Here is a 16,430-nt window from a genome sequence, read left to right on the forward strand (position 1 = left end):
TAAGGAGAAAATGTAGTGGTTTCTGCATTTATTTAAAATTTATCTTTTATCCTTCACCGTAAGTCAATCCTAAAACACCACCTTCAGTTGTTTACTTTGGGATCAGAAGATGCATCAGATAAACGGGTTGAACAGCTTTGTTTGGGGTGGTCTATCATTTCAGGCTGGTGCTGTGTAAGCAAGGTAATGTTTTCTTTTCCTTGAAATACACTTTGTAAGAGTGGCTCTTGGGTGACTTTGAAAAGTTTCTATATCTTGCCTGTTCAAGCTGCATTCTTACCCAGGCTGAAGGACAAGAATAATCATGTTGAACCACAAATTTTCAGAAGCAGTTATTTTAATCAGATAATTGGTAAGGAGGAGACGCTAGATAATAGTATTTTTATACAATGGTGACCTGCATCTTTACCAGGCAACTGTCTACATGTTTCAGATATTTTTGCTAACCCTTGTTACTACCTGCAGAGGGAGCTTGTATATGAGATAAAATAATCAAGGCAGTATCAATTGATATTGCTTCTTTGAAAATTATGTTTTTTAGACATTTTTAATTTTTGTTTGAGAAAAATTGTTCTAAGGAAAATAAAGCATTTGGGATTAGCCACGTTATAGTGAAATTTAATATACTAAATGCCCAAGGATTTATCATTTCCTATATTCTCAGATTACAGATGTGCTTATTACCTTTCCTTAATTAGTAAAAATTACTTGAAAGGTACTGAAGATAATGAATCAGATTCATTTTGAGATGCTGACTTTTTATGATTGGCCAAAGCTCTGGATGACAGTAGAACTGTGTCTTGTTTAAATATCTAATAATTGTTAAAAGAGAGATCGGATTTTTTTTTTAATTTTTCAGATTATGTAAAATGTTATAAAGTGATGACTGAACAATAAGTAGTAAATTACATTCCTCTACATTTAATTAATAGATCAAATTAGATGAGTTGCATACGCTCTTTTCTAAAACACAAATGATCACTTTGGATTAATAACGGACCGATTAGTGCAGTGACACTTAAAAACAGGGAAACCATCAGTAAAGATCTAATATTAAATGGTTTAGAAAATTGATGAGCAACTTGGAAAAAAAATGAATGCAGGCAAGATAGGTAGTACTTAATTAAAAAACGGAATTATATTTACGAACACTGTGTCAGCTAATTTCTAAGAAATTATAAGCCAGATACTCAGAAATACTTGAGAGTTTTGCGACCAGGTGTTTTGGTGATAAGGGTTAAAAGCCTTTAGGAGCAATTGGTTCTTTTCAGTGAGCAAAATTTTTCACCTCATATGCCGTCAGGAAATTTAAGAATAAGAGATTATCTTAAATTATACTAAAAACGAACTTTTTTATTTGTATTTTTACATTTTAGTATAAAAATGTCATTTCAGAATTTGCTTGTTGGAAAAAAAAAAGGCTATCCTTTTATGCATCCTTGAAAAGAGATGTAATAGTTCATTTCTTTCCTTTAGTTTACCAAGAAATGATATGACAAATACAAATATTTATTTTGTATTTTAAGAGGCTTTGTTTCTTAACGGAATTCATTGCCGTAGACTTATTATTTCATTAGCTAAGCTTTACTAATGTGAAAAGTCAGATTGTTACTGTTACACAGAATGACCCTTTAAGTAAGGAAACTGTTGTCTAATAAAGAGATTTATGGTACTGGCATGGGCTTTTATATAAGTATTAACCTCTCAGCATGGTCATGTATTATCTTAACAAGTCTATGCTACATTTATGCAGAGCATTTTCATACCAGGGTAAGAATATTAGCAACAGCAATTACACTTCAATAGGATTATGATGGTATGTTTTTACAAAAGTATTCAAAGGCTCCTTTTTTCCGTAGAATTATTGATAGGCATCCTGTACTGCCAACTTCATGGTCTTAAATAACATGATAAAAAGATTTCTTATTGTTAATGCTAAATATGATCGGCATCAGAAAATGGGATCTGAGATTTCAGTTCATTACCCTTTCCCTCAAATATCACACCTTCACAGAGAGGTAAGGGTTACTAGAGAATTCATTCCAGGAAAATTGGAACGTGAGGAACAGTAACTGTCAGAGAGTGCATAACTTCTGTGAGGTTATTGGAAAGGCACAGCTAGGGTAAGTTCTACTTGTTTTGCCTTATATTGAAAGGTAGACTACTGAGTGGTTTTTAAAGTAGTGAAATTTGAATCCATTGCAAAGAAAATGTTTTATTGACAAGTTAATTAAGTTATTATCGTAAAAGTGTTACTGGTATTAGGTTGGGGATGTTTGTGACAAAGAAGGTAATTGGCAGTGCTTTTCAGTTTAAAATAACTCTGACATTCTTTGTGAGTTATCAAAGACATTTTTATCGAATGTTATTGAATGAATAATAAAAAATATTAATTCTGATATAATATCCTCTGCTCATTTGTATATATGTTGAGTAAATGTGTATACATTAAATTGCTTCAGCATCTGTTTGAGCAGATTGGCTCTTTTAAAAAACAAACTATATTATGAGTAGACTGTAATCTGAGAAACAATTCTCGAGATAAAGGTAGTAGGTGTTACGAATACAGATTTGAAATCTTTTATATTATACATTTTATAAAAATGGAGGTTTCTGTTAAAAAACTTGCTATGTTTTATTCTCTTTGAACCAAGAGTCGAATATTTTAACAGGTTAACATTTTAAATGGAAGTTAACAAAACATGTAAAATACGCTAAATAATATTTATTCAAAATTTATGTGTACCTTATATGAAGAGCCTGGGATTAAATCTGCATGTTTTAATAACTGTTGGAAACAAAACATTTTATATTGCTTTATTACCAGAATTTAAAAACTAAATTTAAAATTTAAAAACTACTGCCTTCATTTTAATTATAACAATAGATAAACGATACTAGTTTCTTTTTGCTTTTATATTTTTCAAAGACCTAGATTTCATCAAATTGAAATCTAACAAGGGTTTAAAAGCCTACTTATTATGTACACTTTATGTAATATGATTTTATGGCATTCACAGGATATTGCTAATTCAAAGCTGCAATGAAGAGTGTGAAAGTGTTAAAATCTTAGAATATCAAATTTCTGTTCATTTTTAAAAAGAATAAATTATAAGATACCACATTTTTTTCCTCCGATAAACATGATTGTATTACCTTTATATAAAAATAAACATAACACCTAAGGAAATAACTGAAATTCAAAATAAAAAAATTGATGCTTTCTATTTGTGGATAATCTTGTATCATATTACAGTATGGTTTTCATACTTTAAAATATGATTTTAAAATTTAAATAGCCTTTTTTGAGATTTATAATGAAGGAAAAGAAAAGCCATTTACTCATTGAATTTTTATGTAATGTTCTTTAAAAATTAGTTTATATTCAATGCTCTTTAAATCAGAATATTGATTTGAAAGGCATTTTTGTTTTGACCAAATACCAGTCAAAGCAGAAAGTAGTTGCTGTTACTCATATCAGAGGCCTGAAATAAAAATTTAGGTTCAAGGAAATAGCTTAGCCCAGTATTTTATTACTTGTCAGAGCATCATAAGGGATGCTTTGTTATCTCTTAGTAGTAATTACTGGCCCGTAATAGCTGTTGGCAGATGCAAAAATAAGTACCTGGACCTTTGAAATTATTTGAATTACATTCAAGAAAATCTTCGTTTTAGATCTTTGCTACATGGAATTCCGATAACGGCTGCAATACGTTAAGGTATTTAAGAATACACTCTAAAAGCACTTTTTTATCTTTGTCCTCTTTATAGGAATTTTGGGTTGATTAAGTGCTTATAAAATGTTTTGTCAAATTATGGTGACATAGAACAATGAACTTCATGGTCAAACAACTTTTATACTTTACCTATTTTAATAACATAGTCACTTTCCCACACCTCCCATTTGTTTTATTTTGTCTTGTTTTTTTTTTTTTTTTTTTACTAATTTGCTTGTATTGTGTTACTGATATGTTAAGTGCATAAATTCCCCTGACATTTCAGGCTGAAGCCTCTAATTTGTTTCATTACATGAGAAAAGATATTTTTAAAAGCATTTATTATTCAGTCACTTAGGTATCTAAGAATTCACATTTTCCACAGTTGGCTTTTAAAAAAATATTTAGAATTGATTTTTAATAGCTTAAGAGTGTTCTTAAAAAAAATCAGAGTAAGAACTTTGTAAAACAATACTAAATTGAGTATCCTTTAGTACAGCCATTGCTTAAGTATTTGAAGAATATCGAGAATATTATCAATTACATACACTAATAGCCCCATTCTCTATATTGCCTGTTAAATCTGGGAAAATCAAGAATATAACCCACAAGGTTGCAATTAAATCATCACAGTGTTAACGTTTAGTTGAAATAAACTAAAATAGAGGCTCAGTTTGTCAGCTTACTTTATTAAAATTGATTTTGTCTTTTTATGAAGAATAAAGCAGCCACTCCTATGTATTAATACAATTGATATTCTCAGATGTTTTTGTACTTAAGAACACTTCTTTAGTGCTTTGTATATTGCTTTATAATATTTTTCATATTTTCTCTGATAGAATGTTTTCTTTTTTAATGATTTGATATTGTTCATTTCTGAATTGATGACTGAGGACCTTATTTCTCTTTTTAAAAATAAATTAAGTCAGTTGTTTTTTCATTTGACTTCCCAAATAACATGCTGTTTGACCTCAGATAAAGAGCAAAGTATAAATTTAATGATTAGTATCAGTGTGTAAGTTTTTTGTGGTGGTGATCTTCAGATTGTCTCCATATAACTTAATATATATTGAGCCTTCCGTAATTAAAAAAGGATGTTTTCCATACTTGCATGTTTGGCATTATTTAACTCTTGTAAAATGTTCTTTTAATGTTTGATCTGATAATCCATCATTCATTAAGATATATAAGTGATTTTTTTATACTTGCATATTTTTTTCAATCTACAAAATAAAAACTTTGTGTACTTTTTTTCTCAAAATACAGAAAATTTTTATTGAAGCATCTTAAATGATAGCTTGAAGAATGTATATAATTTACCATTCTGTAACTCGTGTTATGTTTAAAATGATTTTAAAAGAAAAAAGAGTTTGTGTATAAAAAAGGCAACTACCTAGTACAATTGATGCATTTGATTGGCCTGCCATCCTAGTTTTTTTTTATTTGTATTTGCTTCATCCAAAATATGGTAAGGCAAACATATGTTTGTGTTCTTGGGCAAGGATTCAACATTGTCTTGATCCCATTTTTGGCTGAAGTTAAGGCTCCATCTCTTCTCGAAACTTAAAAATTATTGCATTAAGACCTAAATATCTATTAATTTTCTCTTCTTACCCTTTGATAGAACCTAAGAGTTAGATTACCTTGTAATTTTACTATTTTAATTTCTTGGTAGTCTATTTATTGCATAAATAAATTTAAACGTGAAATGTCTAGGCAATCGTGCATAAGGTAAATATTTAGATAAGAAGCTATATATAACACATATGAATGGTTCAAGTAGTTGGAAACTTAAACTAAAAATATTTGGAAAGATTCCAGGAAACAATATGTAATTTTGGCTAAATAGTTGAAATTTTCACTAACATTGCTTATAAAGGTTAACTTTTGGACAGAATCACAACTATACCATTCAGAATTTCTAAAGGTCCGCTTATCTATTTGAAAATTAATTCTTTACGTATTAAATTGACTTTTTCATGCTGAGTACTTATTAAAGCTTTAATATTTTACATCATTTTAACATATAATAAGAAATGGTTGACATTGAAGTGTTTAATATCCAGGTTAAAATGGTTTGAAATCACCTGTCACGGTGGTATAGAAACAGCTTTAAAAAAAAGAAAAAAAAAATAAACAGTTTTAAAGGTAGGATTTGAGTCCATTTTTTTTATTACAAGCCTTGTGAACAAATTGGAAAATATTTTCACAACAATTCAGTTCAAATTAAAAGCTTCCTATTTTTAGTAGTGAGCTTCCTTTATGTGGACTTTGAGTTTTATTCATTTTACCCAACAGATAAAGAATTGAATAATAAATCTAGAATAGCACAGTTTTTGGTTTAATATATGTAAATATTGCAAATTTTGAAAAATTGAAAATTGGTCTTTTATTTTTATCTTTCAGAATATGGTGCATTTGGTATATTTAGTTATTTAAGCGAAAGGCAGATTTTCCATCTTTGGAATTGTATTCAAGACTTGTATTAGTCTAATTAAAACTCCTTCAGCCAACTTTTCATTTATAGGGACATTTATAGGCTACAGCTAAGATCATAAAGGTAAATTTGATGAAGTAAATCTTAATTTTTGGCAGCTCTGTCACCCTTCTGTGTTGTGCAATTTATAGTTTTCTCAAGGCCAGAGGGTATTACCAGGCCTAAGCGATTAAATTACTGCCACTGTCCTACTTCTCACTTTTACTTTTGATAAATTAAATTGTATTAAGATGCACAGTAGTAGAGGTTTCTTACTATATAAAAGAATTCTCTTGAGAGCCCAATTAAAATAAGTCAAACTCAAATTATCTTTTGAAAAATCTGATATTTCCTATGTGGGTACCTTCTCTTCGAGTACATTATGCTTCTGTATTTCAGAGCAATCATTCTTGACAATGTTGCAAGTGTATAAATGATAGGTGAGGACTTGGATTTACTTTAATTCACAGTATTTATAATGCTTTGGATTTCACTTTCAAGATGTTATTTTTGGTTTCTTGCAATGCCACAGAGGTTATTATGGCAGCACATGTGGTTTTAAATATGTGAGAACTTCTAGTACCGAGTTTGCCAAAATTGCCAGACCAAAAAATACACATTTTCTTGAATTGGTCTTAAAGTCTGTGTTTTACAATATTGATCGTTTTATCCTTTACAAAAACAGTTTCATCTATAAGTGCATTTCATCTAGTTATCCACTAGCTTCTGAGCTTTAATTTTATTCATTTTGGATCAACAGCCATTTATTTATTAAGGCCCTGTCTAGAAAACTGCTGTGTAAGGACTGCTCTCTCTCTAAGAGGTACTTATAATCCCATGAGAGAGACAGATATTTCCACAAATAATTGTACTATAGTGACGTGCTAGAGTGGAGTGTAGAGGAAAGGGTGTGGAATATAGGTAGGTGGGATGAATTCAGAATGAGGAGTATGGGAAAAAAAGAGACTCCATTTAAGTAGACCTGAGGGCAAGGATGATATCAGCAGATGCAGGCTTTCTGAAAGGCGGACAGGTCAGGGGTAAAGGTACTGGGAAACGAAGGAAGAGAGAAGGTATCTTCAGGAGAATGAATATATGGAAGATAGGAGTCGCTCAGAAAATGGAAGGAGATGAAAATGAGATGTGTGGGACATGATTATAAAGAGCCTACTCCGCTAAAATTAGACTTTACAGTTGGACCCTAAAGAGCTGTTTTTACTTTTGATTGAGAACTCTCAAGATTGTGTAAGTAATGAACTAGAACGGGGAAATAATGGAGGAAATAGAACCTAGTTAGAAGGTGTGGATGACAGTCCAGGTGTGAGGCAATGGCTCTAGACAGATGGGAAAACTTTTGTAATGATGGGATAGAATTTGGTAATTGAATGAGTACGGGTGGAGAGAGAGCTAGGAAGCAGACATAGGTTCAAGACTTCATTCATTCCTGCCATTAGCTTGCTTGAAAGCAAAGAGAAGGGATGAGCCCCTTTTTCTGCCCATCCTTCAAGGTACATGCATCATGCCTAAATACCAGCAGTCCAAAAAAATTGCTTCAAATTGATATGCATATTTTTAATGTGATATTTGTCAAAAAAATAATAATTTTGCTTCCTTTACAGATGCTTTTAAAGATATTCTTGAGTATATACCTATAAATGTTTTAAATGATATTCATCTTTGATGATGTGCTGATTAAAGTGAAAATTTTTATTGTGTGGATTTGAGGCTATAAGGTTTAGGTTTTTGGTTTGTTTATTTGTATTTCGTGTGAAGTTTCTTCTAAGGTAATCAAGACTTCTAAAATTGAGCTATTAAAATCTAGTTAGAAATCTTTAATTTTGTGAAAAAATACTTTTGTCATGATTTAGATCTATTGAGATATTCTCTTTGTTGAGGACCAATTTATTAACATTCTTAACAGCTCTTTCACAAACTAATATGATATTCTTAGGTTTCCTTAGATACAAGCCTTGTCCCTTTTTGGAAAGCTTAGGAGTTTCTATGCCCTCAAAGGTATTATTTTGGTAATTCATTACAATTTATTATGGCTTTTTTTTTTTGTTACAATGAACTTGCATATTTTTTTCTGTTGGTACCTAGGAAATTTCCTAGCTACATCTTATTATTATTAAGAATAATGAAAGTATTTCCTCGATAGCTCTCCAATTCTTTAGACCTAGCAATAACTTTTAGGTTTTATAGCTAGTTAATTATATGGGTTGACCCCACAACCAGAAGCACCTGTCAGCACCTATCATCACTTTTTAGCTCAGAGCAGGTTCTCGATGTATTTTCCTGAATAGTTGTCAATTAAGGTAATAAAGATCACAAAAAATTGGACTAGAACCTAACCAATTTCAGATGGCTCTCATGGGTATAAGAATGATAATGGTAGTAATACAAGAGTTAATATTGATTTTTCAATGGTAATCTGAAAGTATTCTTAACTTCCATAAAATGGAGAAAAATTGTGCGATGCAGTTTTCAGTTTAATAGAGCTTCATACGTGGGATGCTCTCAGTAAATGCTTAGTATTATCATCATTATTGATGTCGATTAACTTAGTCACATATTTAAGTGGGTCCTGTTTGGCATCCATTTTCACTCTGGATTTGTTTTATTTTTTCCTCATTTTTGTTGGGAGATTTTTCTCTTCCTCCTTTTTTAAGTTCTGCTCAGGGTTTTCTATTTGTGATGCTATCTTCTTTAGGTGATAAATCAGTGATTGACCTGATTTGCCTTTATCAAAATTGATGTTCTGATACTGAAACCAGGAAATGTTGATGTCTACCCATCCACCTGAAAACATCTGCTTCCACTTTTACTTGTGATTAAGTAAAAAAAAAAAAAAAAAAAAGACCAATAATTTTCCTCATTTTACTATAATCTGCTATCCGGTGAATTTACCATATGAAAACATGCAAGTAGGATTCTTTTTTGTAGTTCTTCTCTCTGACCTACAATCACAGTTTCAAAATCCCTGCCCCCAAATCATCACAAAGAGTAAGATCCTCCCACATATTAACAGGGAAGAGAAAGTCAGTAGAGGCTACTTGTCAGAACTGTGTCCTGGTATGAAGGCTGACTTCTTTTTTCTGCTGATTGATCAGTTGTGATGAAGATAGAGTTGCATAAGGTAATCAACATGCAATAAAGGGAGGTGAACTAAATGTGGGTGTTGATACTGTAGTGCAAATTTTGGCTTTTTCGTTGGCAAACTAAGCCATAAAAATAATAGAAATATCTAAAAAGGCATTTTAACGGTCATAGTAGCTAAAATATATAGAGTAAAACTGTGACAAAATACTTTTAAAAAATCCATGTTGTAACCATCTAGGCATTTAGCAAACTATGAAAAAATAGCATTTAATATCTCATAAGGTTTTATTTAGTAAGAGTAGCCTATATTTTTTAAGATTTTATTTATTCATGAGAGACACAGAGAGAGAGGCAGAGACACAGGCAGAGGGAGAAGCAGGCTCCACGCAGGGAGCCCGATGTGGGACTCGATCCCGGGACCCTGGGATCACACCCTGAGCTAAAGGCAGACGCTCAACCGCTGAGCCACCCAGGCGTCCCAAGGGTAGCCTAAGTCTTAGCTTTAGAAACATTTTCTGGTATGTAAGGAGCCATTCCTCCAGAGTTCCTTTCCTCAGTGGAGATCACGGGTGGGTTATTTTTATCTTTTAACTGTGAGCTGATAGTTTTCTTGAGGGGGGTGGGGGTGGTGGTTGTTTACCTTCCAAAATGTCTTCTAGTGACTAACGCTAGATTCTGATTAAAATCTCATTGTGCCTCAGCAGAATACTGGTATAAATTGCATTATATGAAACTGAATAATAACTATGGTTTGATTTAAAGTATTAATAAAATCTAAATTTGCACATTGTAGCTGTAGGGTTTCAAGATTTTAATTTAGTGAAATGCCAGAAGAATTTCTTGTATTTTAGCCTGATGAGTATTATGTGAGAAGTGCATCTTCCCAAATTAGGACAGACATATATATTACACAATTTACAGAGTCTAATTATTAAAACCTGCTAAATTTCATATTTAATATTCAGATATCTTTCTGCAAACAGGCGGCTTAGATTCATTATCAGTGCTTGATTCGTATATTAGAGTCGATTAAATTGCAAATGCTGGTCTGAGGAAGAGTGGAAAGTTAGGATTTGGAATCGCTGTGGTTTTTCAACAGCCTCAGCAAATTACATAAATACCAAAAAAATCTACAATGCTGCATGCTTTATTAAGGCAACATCAGATACCTTAATTGCATAGTAAGGCTGAAGGTGTAATTCCCATGGTGAAATTTACTTGTCTTTTCACTTAGAGGTGAGGTGTAAGCCCTCAAATTGACATTGAATTGGAGTGCTCATGTCAGTCTCATAATTCTGGAGGAGAAACGAGGTGTGGATTTTAATTTTTCTGTTCTTTGTTCAGAATGGTGAGAAAAGTGTGTTGTACCCTTGCGTTGTATTCTATTTAAAAACTTCCACTTTTAAGAGAACTTTTACCAGAAAAAAAAAAAAAAGGGAACCTTTACTGATGGAAATAGTATTTTCTCCAAATCCCAAATATTGGTGGACAAATGGGTAAATGTGGAAGCCTACCTTGTCAAAGCGTTTTGCGAGAAAAAAAAGTCCTTGTATTTTTAGTGTACTTTGAAAATAAATGTCAATTTTTTTTAACTTACCCAGTTTTATTATTATATGAAAGCAGATTTATCAGGCATTTTTAACATAATTTCATACAATTTCTTATCTTATGATATTTGAAATAGTTTTGAATTATTTAAAATATTTAAAATTATAAATAGTTTTAATACATTCTATTAAATTTTCCAGTATTCTATTTTATTTAAAGATTAGAGAAAGAGAGCAAGGGTTGGGGGTAGGTTATGGGGAGGGGCAGGGGGAGGAGGAGAGAGAGTCTTAAGTAGACTCTGCACTGAGCACAGAGCCAGACGCAGGGCTCCATCTCAGGACCCTGAGATCATGACCTGAGCTGAAACCAAGAGTCGGACACTTAACCGAACCGACTGCACCACACAGGTACCCCAGATTTTCAAGTATTTTATTTTATTATTTTTTATTTTTATTATTTTTTATTTTTTATTTATTTATTTTTTTGATTTTCAAGTATTTTAAAGAAAAACTTCCATCAAGGGACTATTTTATTGGAGTTTGGTTTTGGTTAGAGCTCAGCTATAGGTTTAGTTCCCCCATTAATTGTGACCTTCCTGCTTCACTTTTATAAAGAGGAGGCTCTATTTTATTTGGCTTCTATAAGTGATAAAAACGATAAGATCTTTTATGCCAAACAGTGGTAAATAAAGCTTTCTGAAAAACACTTTTATTTTGTCTTTTAAATAGACATTATCAATATTTAATTAAACATTTAATTAAAAATAGTCTTGTGTAGGAAGAAAAATCCTTGAAAATCCCTGTTCTAGGAGATCTTACATTTGTTTCTACTTTTAAAATATGTTTCTTTCACGCATTAATTTCTGGTTCCATTTACTTTTCTTTATCCTTTCTGCCATTCATGGTCTTTACTTTGCATGTATAGTTCGGTTTATTCATTGACAACTTTCTCTTTTCTTTCCTGTTTTCCATTCTTTCTGCCAAAAACATTTGTTATGTGCTGTTTGCCAAGCATTATGCAAGGCTGCCTAGAGATTATAGATGTGAAAGCCATGGGTTCTGTTTTCAGCTAGCTCACAATAATTTGAAATGATACTTTGGATACTTTCTGATAAAGCACATTGTACTATGGACACAAATGTCAGTGCTCTTTTGGTGTGTGTGTGGTTAGGGTTTAGGGGAAGGAGGGAGTCAGATAGTCCAGTGATAGGTCTAAACTGAGTATTGGAAAGCATAGTAGTTGGCCAAGGAACAAGTGGCAGAGGGGATTCCAGGCAGAAGGAACATCGTAAGTATGCCAGGAAAGGTACAGAGGTGAGGGTAAGCTTCCAATGGTTCAACAATTGAATCTTGCTAATTTTTAAAGAGCGAGAAAGAACGGGAAATAAATGAATGATGGCCATTCTCAAGCTTAGATGTTAGCTAAAAAGGAAACTCCATTAAAAATGATAATTTCCAGAAACCTGTTTAATTTATTGTATATTCACTGTATTAATCACCAGGATATTATGCTACATATCGGACTCGATCAAAGCAGTGGGCGAAAGCTATGGTCTGCAAGGACTTACTTAATTACATTAAATTAATTTGTAGTTATTTGTGCCTTTGTCTCATTTCCTTATCTTCTGCATCATTGTATTGCCTGCAGTACTAGTCTCAGTGTCTTGAACATAGTATGTATATTGGAAACTGTTTCATTTGGTTTGAAGAGACTTACATTGAAGAAAGATAAATATGAGAAATGTGGGCAAAAGAGATTTTTAAAATAGTTTAAAAGCCTAATTAGAGTCCTAAGATTACCCTAAGATCACCTACTATACAAATGATAGACGATGACTATAGGAATTTGTGGAAGGAGAGGTTTTTTTCACCTTGAGGTGGTCAGGTTGGCTTTATGGTTTAGATGGTTTTTAAATGTAGCAAATCTGTATACATTTCCTTAGGTGGAAAGGAGAGTAATGCTTTGTATATGGGTATTTTGCTAAAAATCAGTTCGAAAAGCCTGTTCAGAATTATTGAGCAAATAAATTTAACAGAAGCAGAGCGTTTAGATTAAGTATTTTTGAAATTAGATATACTTGGGTTCTGTTCCTAGTTTTGCTTTTTGCCACTTTTTATTAAACTTTCCATTTATCACTCCTCCTTTAGCCCCCAGTTGTAATTTCCCTATTGTTAAAATAGAGATAGATACTAGATTTGTTGTGATAATTGAATTACAGCCGGATAATATATGTACTTACGGAAAATTTAAAAATCAGCAGTCCTGCGATCTGCCTTTGTCAAGTCACAACCCCAAGCGTTTTCTTTCCCTTATGGATGAAGTGATCTCTGGGATTGTTTCCAGTTTTACACATTTTTATGTTGTAGACTGAAATTGGGAAGATTAGTCCAATGGAGGCTAACAACGCTTGATGGAGGGCAAGGAATCACCTCTGAGGTTTTTGTACGTGTTTAGAGAGAAGGTGTTAGGGCCCTGGGAATGAAAACAGTGAGAGTGGATTAAGACATTTCCGAGAGCATCAAATCAACTGTGAGTGAATGTGTGCCACCTTACGTTGAAGTACGTTTTATATTTACAGAGCATTGGTTTATTGAAATTTACAATGAGTTATGCTACCGAGGATTTTTGGTTTTAGAAACTGTTAGAGACTGCGCTAATTCCATTTGTGTGTATTTATCTGTGCATGCACACTCAAATACATTTAGTTAAGTTTGGTTCAGAAAAATCTGTTACTTCACAGGGAATGCAGTTTTATTTTTCTTTTGCCATTTCATGCTAATGTGTTTCTTTGTTGCTGTAAGTCACCAATTGAAGGATATATGTGTAATTCATGCTAAATCGGTATATTGGTCTAGAAGGTTTTTTTAGACTAATAATGGAGTAGAGGCTTCTTTAATACCTATGACTATATAAAACATTATTAATGTTAACAGATGTTGCACTTTAATCCCCTGGAATGATTGTTTGGTACCAGCAGGAGATTTATTAAGCCCGAATTGTGTGAAATTGTGTGTGTATAAGCTGCTAGTTAGATTGTAAAAATGCTATTGAAAACTGTTAAAAAGTTTTAGCTATAATTGGCAGAGAAGTATTAACTGTGCTAAAAGAAGTATGTGTGTATGGTTGGCCCATGCGCCTTAACCTTTTTATCATTTATCTTCTTGTATTAATGTCACTGAATTATTAATTCATGAGCCAGAGTGGGAAGGGTGAAGGCACCATTTAAATGTGTGGCAAATTTATCCTTATCGCTAGAGACATGAAAAAAAGTCATTTTGTGTTATCTGTAAAATGGAAAGGACATTTTAAAATTTCATTTACAGTAATCCACTTCACTTCCAGTAAAACACCTAGATTATTACTACCATAATATAATGCTCTTATTAAAAATTTGTAACCTTCTCCACTCTTTTGTCTTATATATAATATTGATAGAAAAGTTTAGCCTTCATGTATTTTAATGTGATACCTATTAATTGTAGCTTGGAAATGTTATTCTTATGTTCTATTGCATGACTATTCAATTTTAGGAAAGATTAGATTGTAGAAAATAAATATTTACTGTATTAGTAACATTCAAAATATTTTGATTGGAGAGAATCTGGATACAGGGAATTGGAAAGCTGTAGAAATACTCGTGTTCCAAAAGAAGTGTGTACGTCTATTGTGACTTCATAATGTTTTGGAATAAGGTTGGTGATTTTAGCCTTGTAGAAGTTTTAGCTTTCTAGCAGAAATTCAGCAAATTAGAATTTAGCAGTTTCCTGTTGAATACAGTGTGGAACTGGGATATATCCAGTATTTCATATGGGTGAGTAGCAATGGTGACAGAAATTTCAGGAGTTTGAAGCCACTTCTACCAACAGCTATTTGAAACCATCATGCTAATGGTCAAATACCTCAGGGGTCTTGTCCAAACCTCATTACTTTTCAGTCTTCCATTACTTACTGTTTTGATTGGTTTTACATTCTCTCCTGCCAAACAGAGTAGCAAGATAGGTTACTGTGGTAATGTCCTTTATTTTCTTTTCTGGAGTTTCTCCCCAGACGCCATGGCTTTGTTACACACACACACACACACACACACACACACACACACACACACACACACACGGTGAAACGCTAATTTGTTTTGGTCAGTATAATATTGCTTTATCTCTCTTATTCCAGCGTGGTTAATTTACCTTTACATTAATATTTAAATTAATTTCTTAAAATAACAGACTAAAATTAGTTTGATTATTTTGGCAGACATTGATAGTTATTGGTCCTTTTATTACTTGACTGAACTGCATTTAGTTATCTTCATCCTGTGCCAGTTCATCTATAGCTGGGGTTGGCAAACTATAGCTAGCTGGCTGCCTGCTTTTTGTAGTAAAGTTTATTGGCACACAGCCATGCTCATTCATTATTACGCCTTGTCTGTGGTGGGTTTCAGACTATGATGGGAGAGACTAGAGGGTCCCTTAAAGCCTAAAATATTTACCGTTTGGTCATTTATAGAAAAAGTTTCCTGACCCCTGCTCTGTGATATCAGTCTACACAATCCCTTCCTTCTAATCTTCCCAAACATAATGGAATACTACTGATAATTTTTAGCTTAGGGGATTTGGAGACTTACTCGTTATCATCAGTGGTAGTTATTAAGTACGGCTTTTTGCTTTTCTTTATATATGGCCTAGTAACAAGGGATACGTTTTCCTCCAAAGTTTTCTGCATCGAAGATTTTTAAAAATTGTTGAAGTATTACAAAATACATTAGTCTTTTACTAAATAAGAGAGTCTTGGCAAGTAATTCAAGCTTCTAGTCCGTTTTTCTCAGCTTTTTATAACCTATATTTTTTATTAAACATCATTCTTTTATTACCACTTTAATATTATTTGCAATTTTAATAGAGGCTGTAAAATTATATTTAAAAGTTAAATCCCCTTCTTAAAAGCCACATACCTCCACCCCCTCCATGATTGAGTAGTTGAGAGGTACTAACATACAGAACCTAAAACTTTTTTTAATGAGCAAAGGTTTTTATTTTAATTCTTTTATATTTAACAACCATTCAGAATAACTCAGCCCATTCCTATTTCTTTCTTTTTTTTAAAGATTTTATTTATCTATTCACGAGAGACACAGAGAGAGAGATAGAGGCAGAGACACAGGCAGAGGGAGAAGCAGGCCCCATGCAGGGAGCCTGATGTGGGTGGGACTCGATCCCAGGTCTCCAGGATCACACCCTGGGCTGAAGGCGCAGCTAAACCGCTGAGCCACCAGGGCTGCCCCCCATTCCTATTTCTTGATGGTTTGTCCATGATTATTTTTCTTGCCTTTCCAAGTCTAAGTCCTAATGTTTTTTAGGGGAGTCAGCTGTACCAACTACACAGAAGCTAACAACAGAATTAAGAGTCTGTTCTGTTCTTAACACTTAAAGTACAACTTTATTTTTAATGTTAAATTCATTTTCAGAAATAATTAAAATACATTTTTAAAAAGATTTTATTTTCTCATGAGAGATACAGAGAGAGAAAGGCAGAGACACAGGCAGAAGGAGAAGCAGGCTCCATGCAAGGGAGCCTGATGTGGGACTCCATCCCAC

At 32.7% G+C, this 16,430-nt stretch overlaps 1 protein-coding gene across 13 annotated transcripts in view; it reads left to right on the forward strand.

Moving 5' to 3' along the window:
• ADGRL2 (adhesion G protein-coupled receptor L2) overlaps positions 1-16,430 on the forward strand; it is a 277,269-nt gene that overhangs the window by 98,030 nt on the left and 162,809 nt on the right. The window contains exon 3 of one of the 13 annotated variants that reach the window (XM_055339475.1): positions 3,676-3,719. The exons of the other annotated variants lie outside the window; for them this stretch is intronic. The gene's annotated coding sequence lies outside the window, so the exon portion shown is untranslated. The remainder of the gene's footprint in view (positions 1-3,675; positions 3,720-16,430) is intronic. 13 annotated transcript variants of the gene reach the window in all.

Source organism: Nyctereutes procyonoides, unplaced genomic scaffold (assembly GCF_905146905.1).
Source record: "Nyctereutes procyonoides isolate TBG_1078 unplaced genomic scaffold, NYPRO_anot_genome, whole genome shotgun sequence".
Taxonomy (NCBI): Eukaryota; Metazoa; Chordata; class Mammalia; order Carnivora; family Canidae; genus Nyctereutes; species Nyctereutes procyonoides.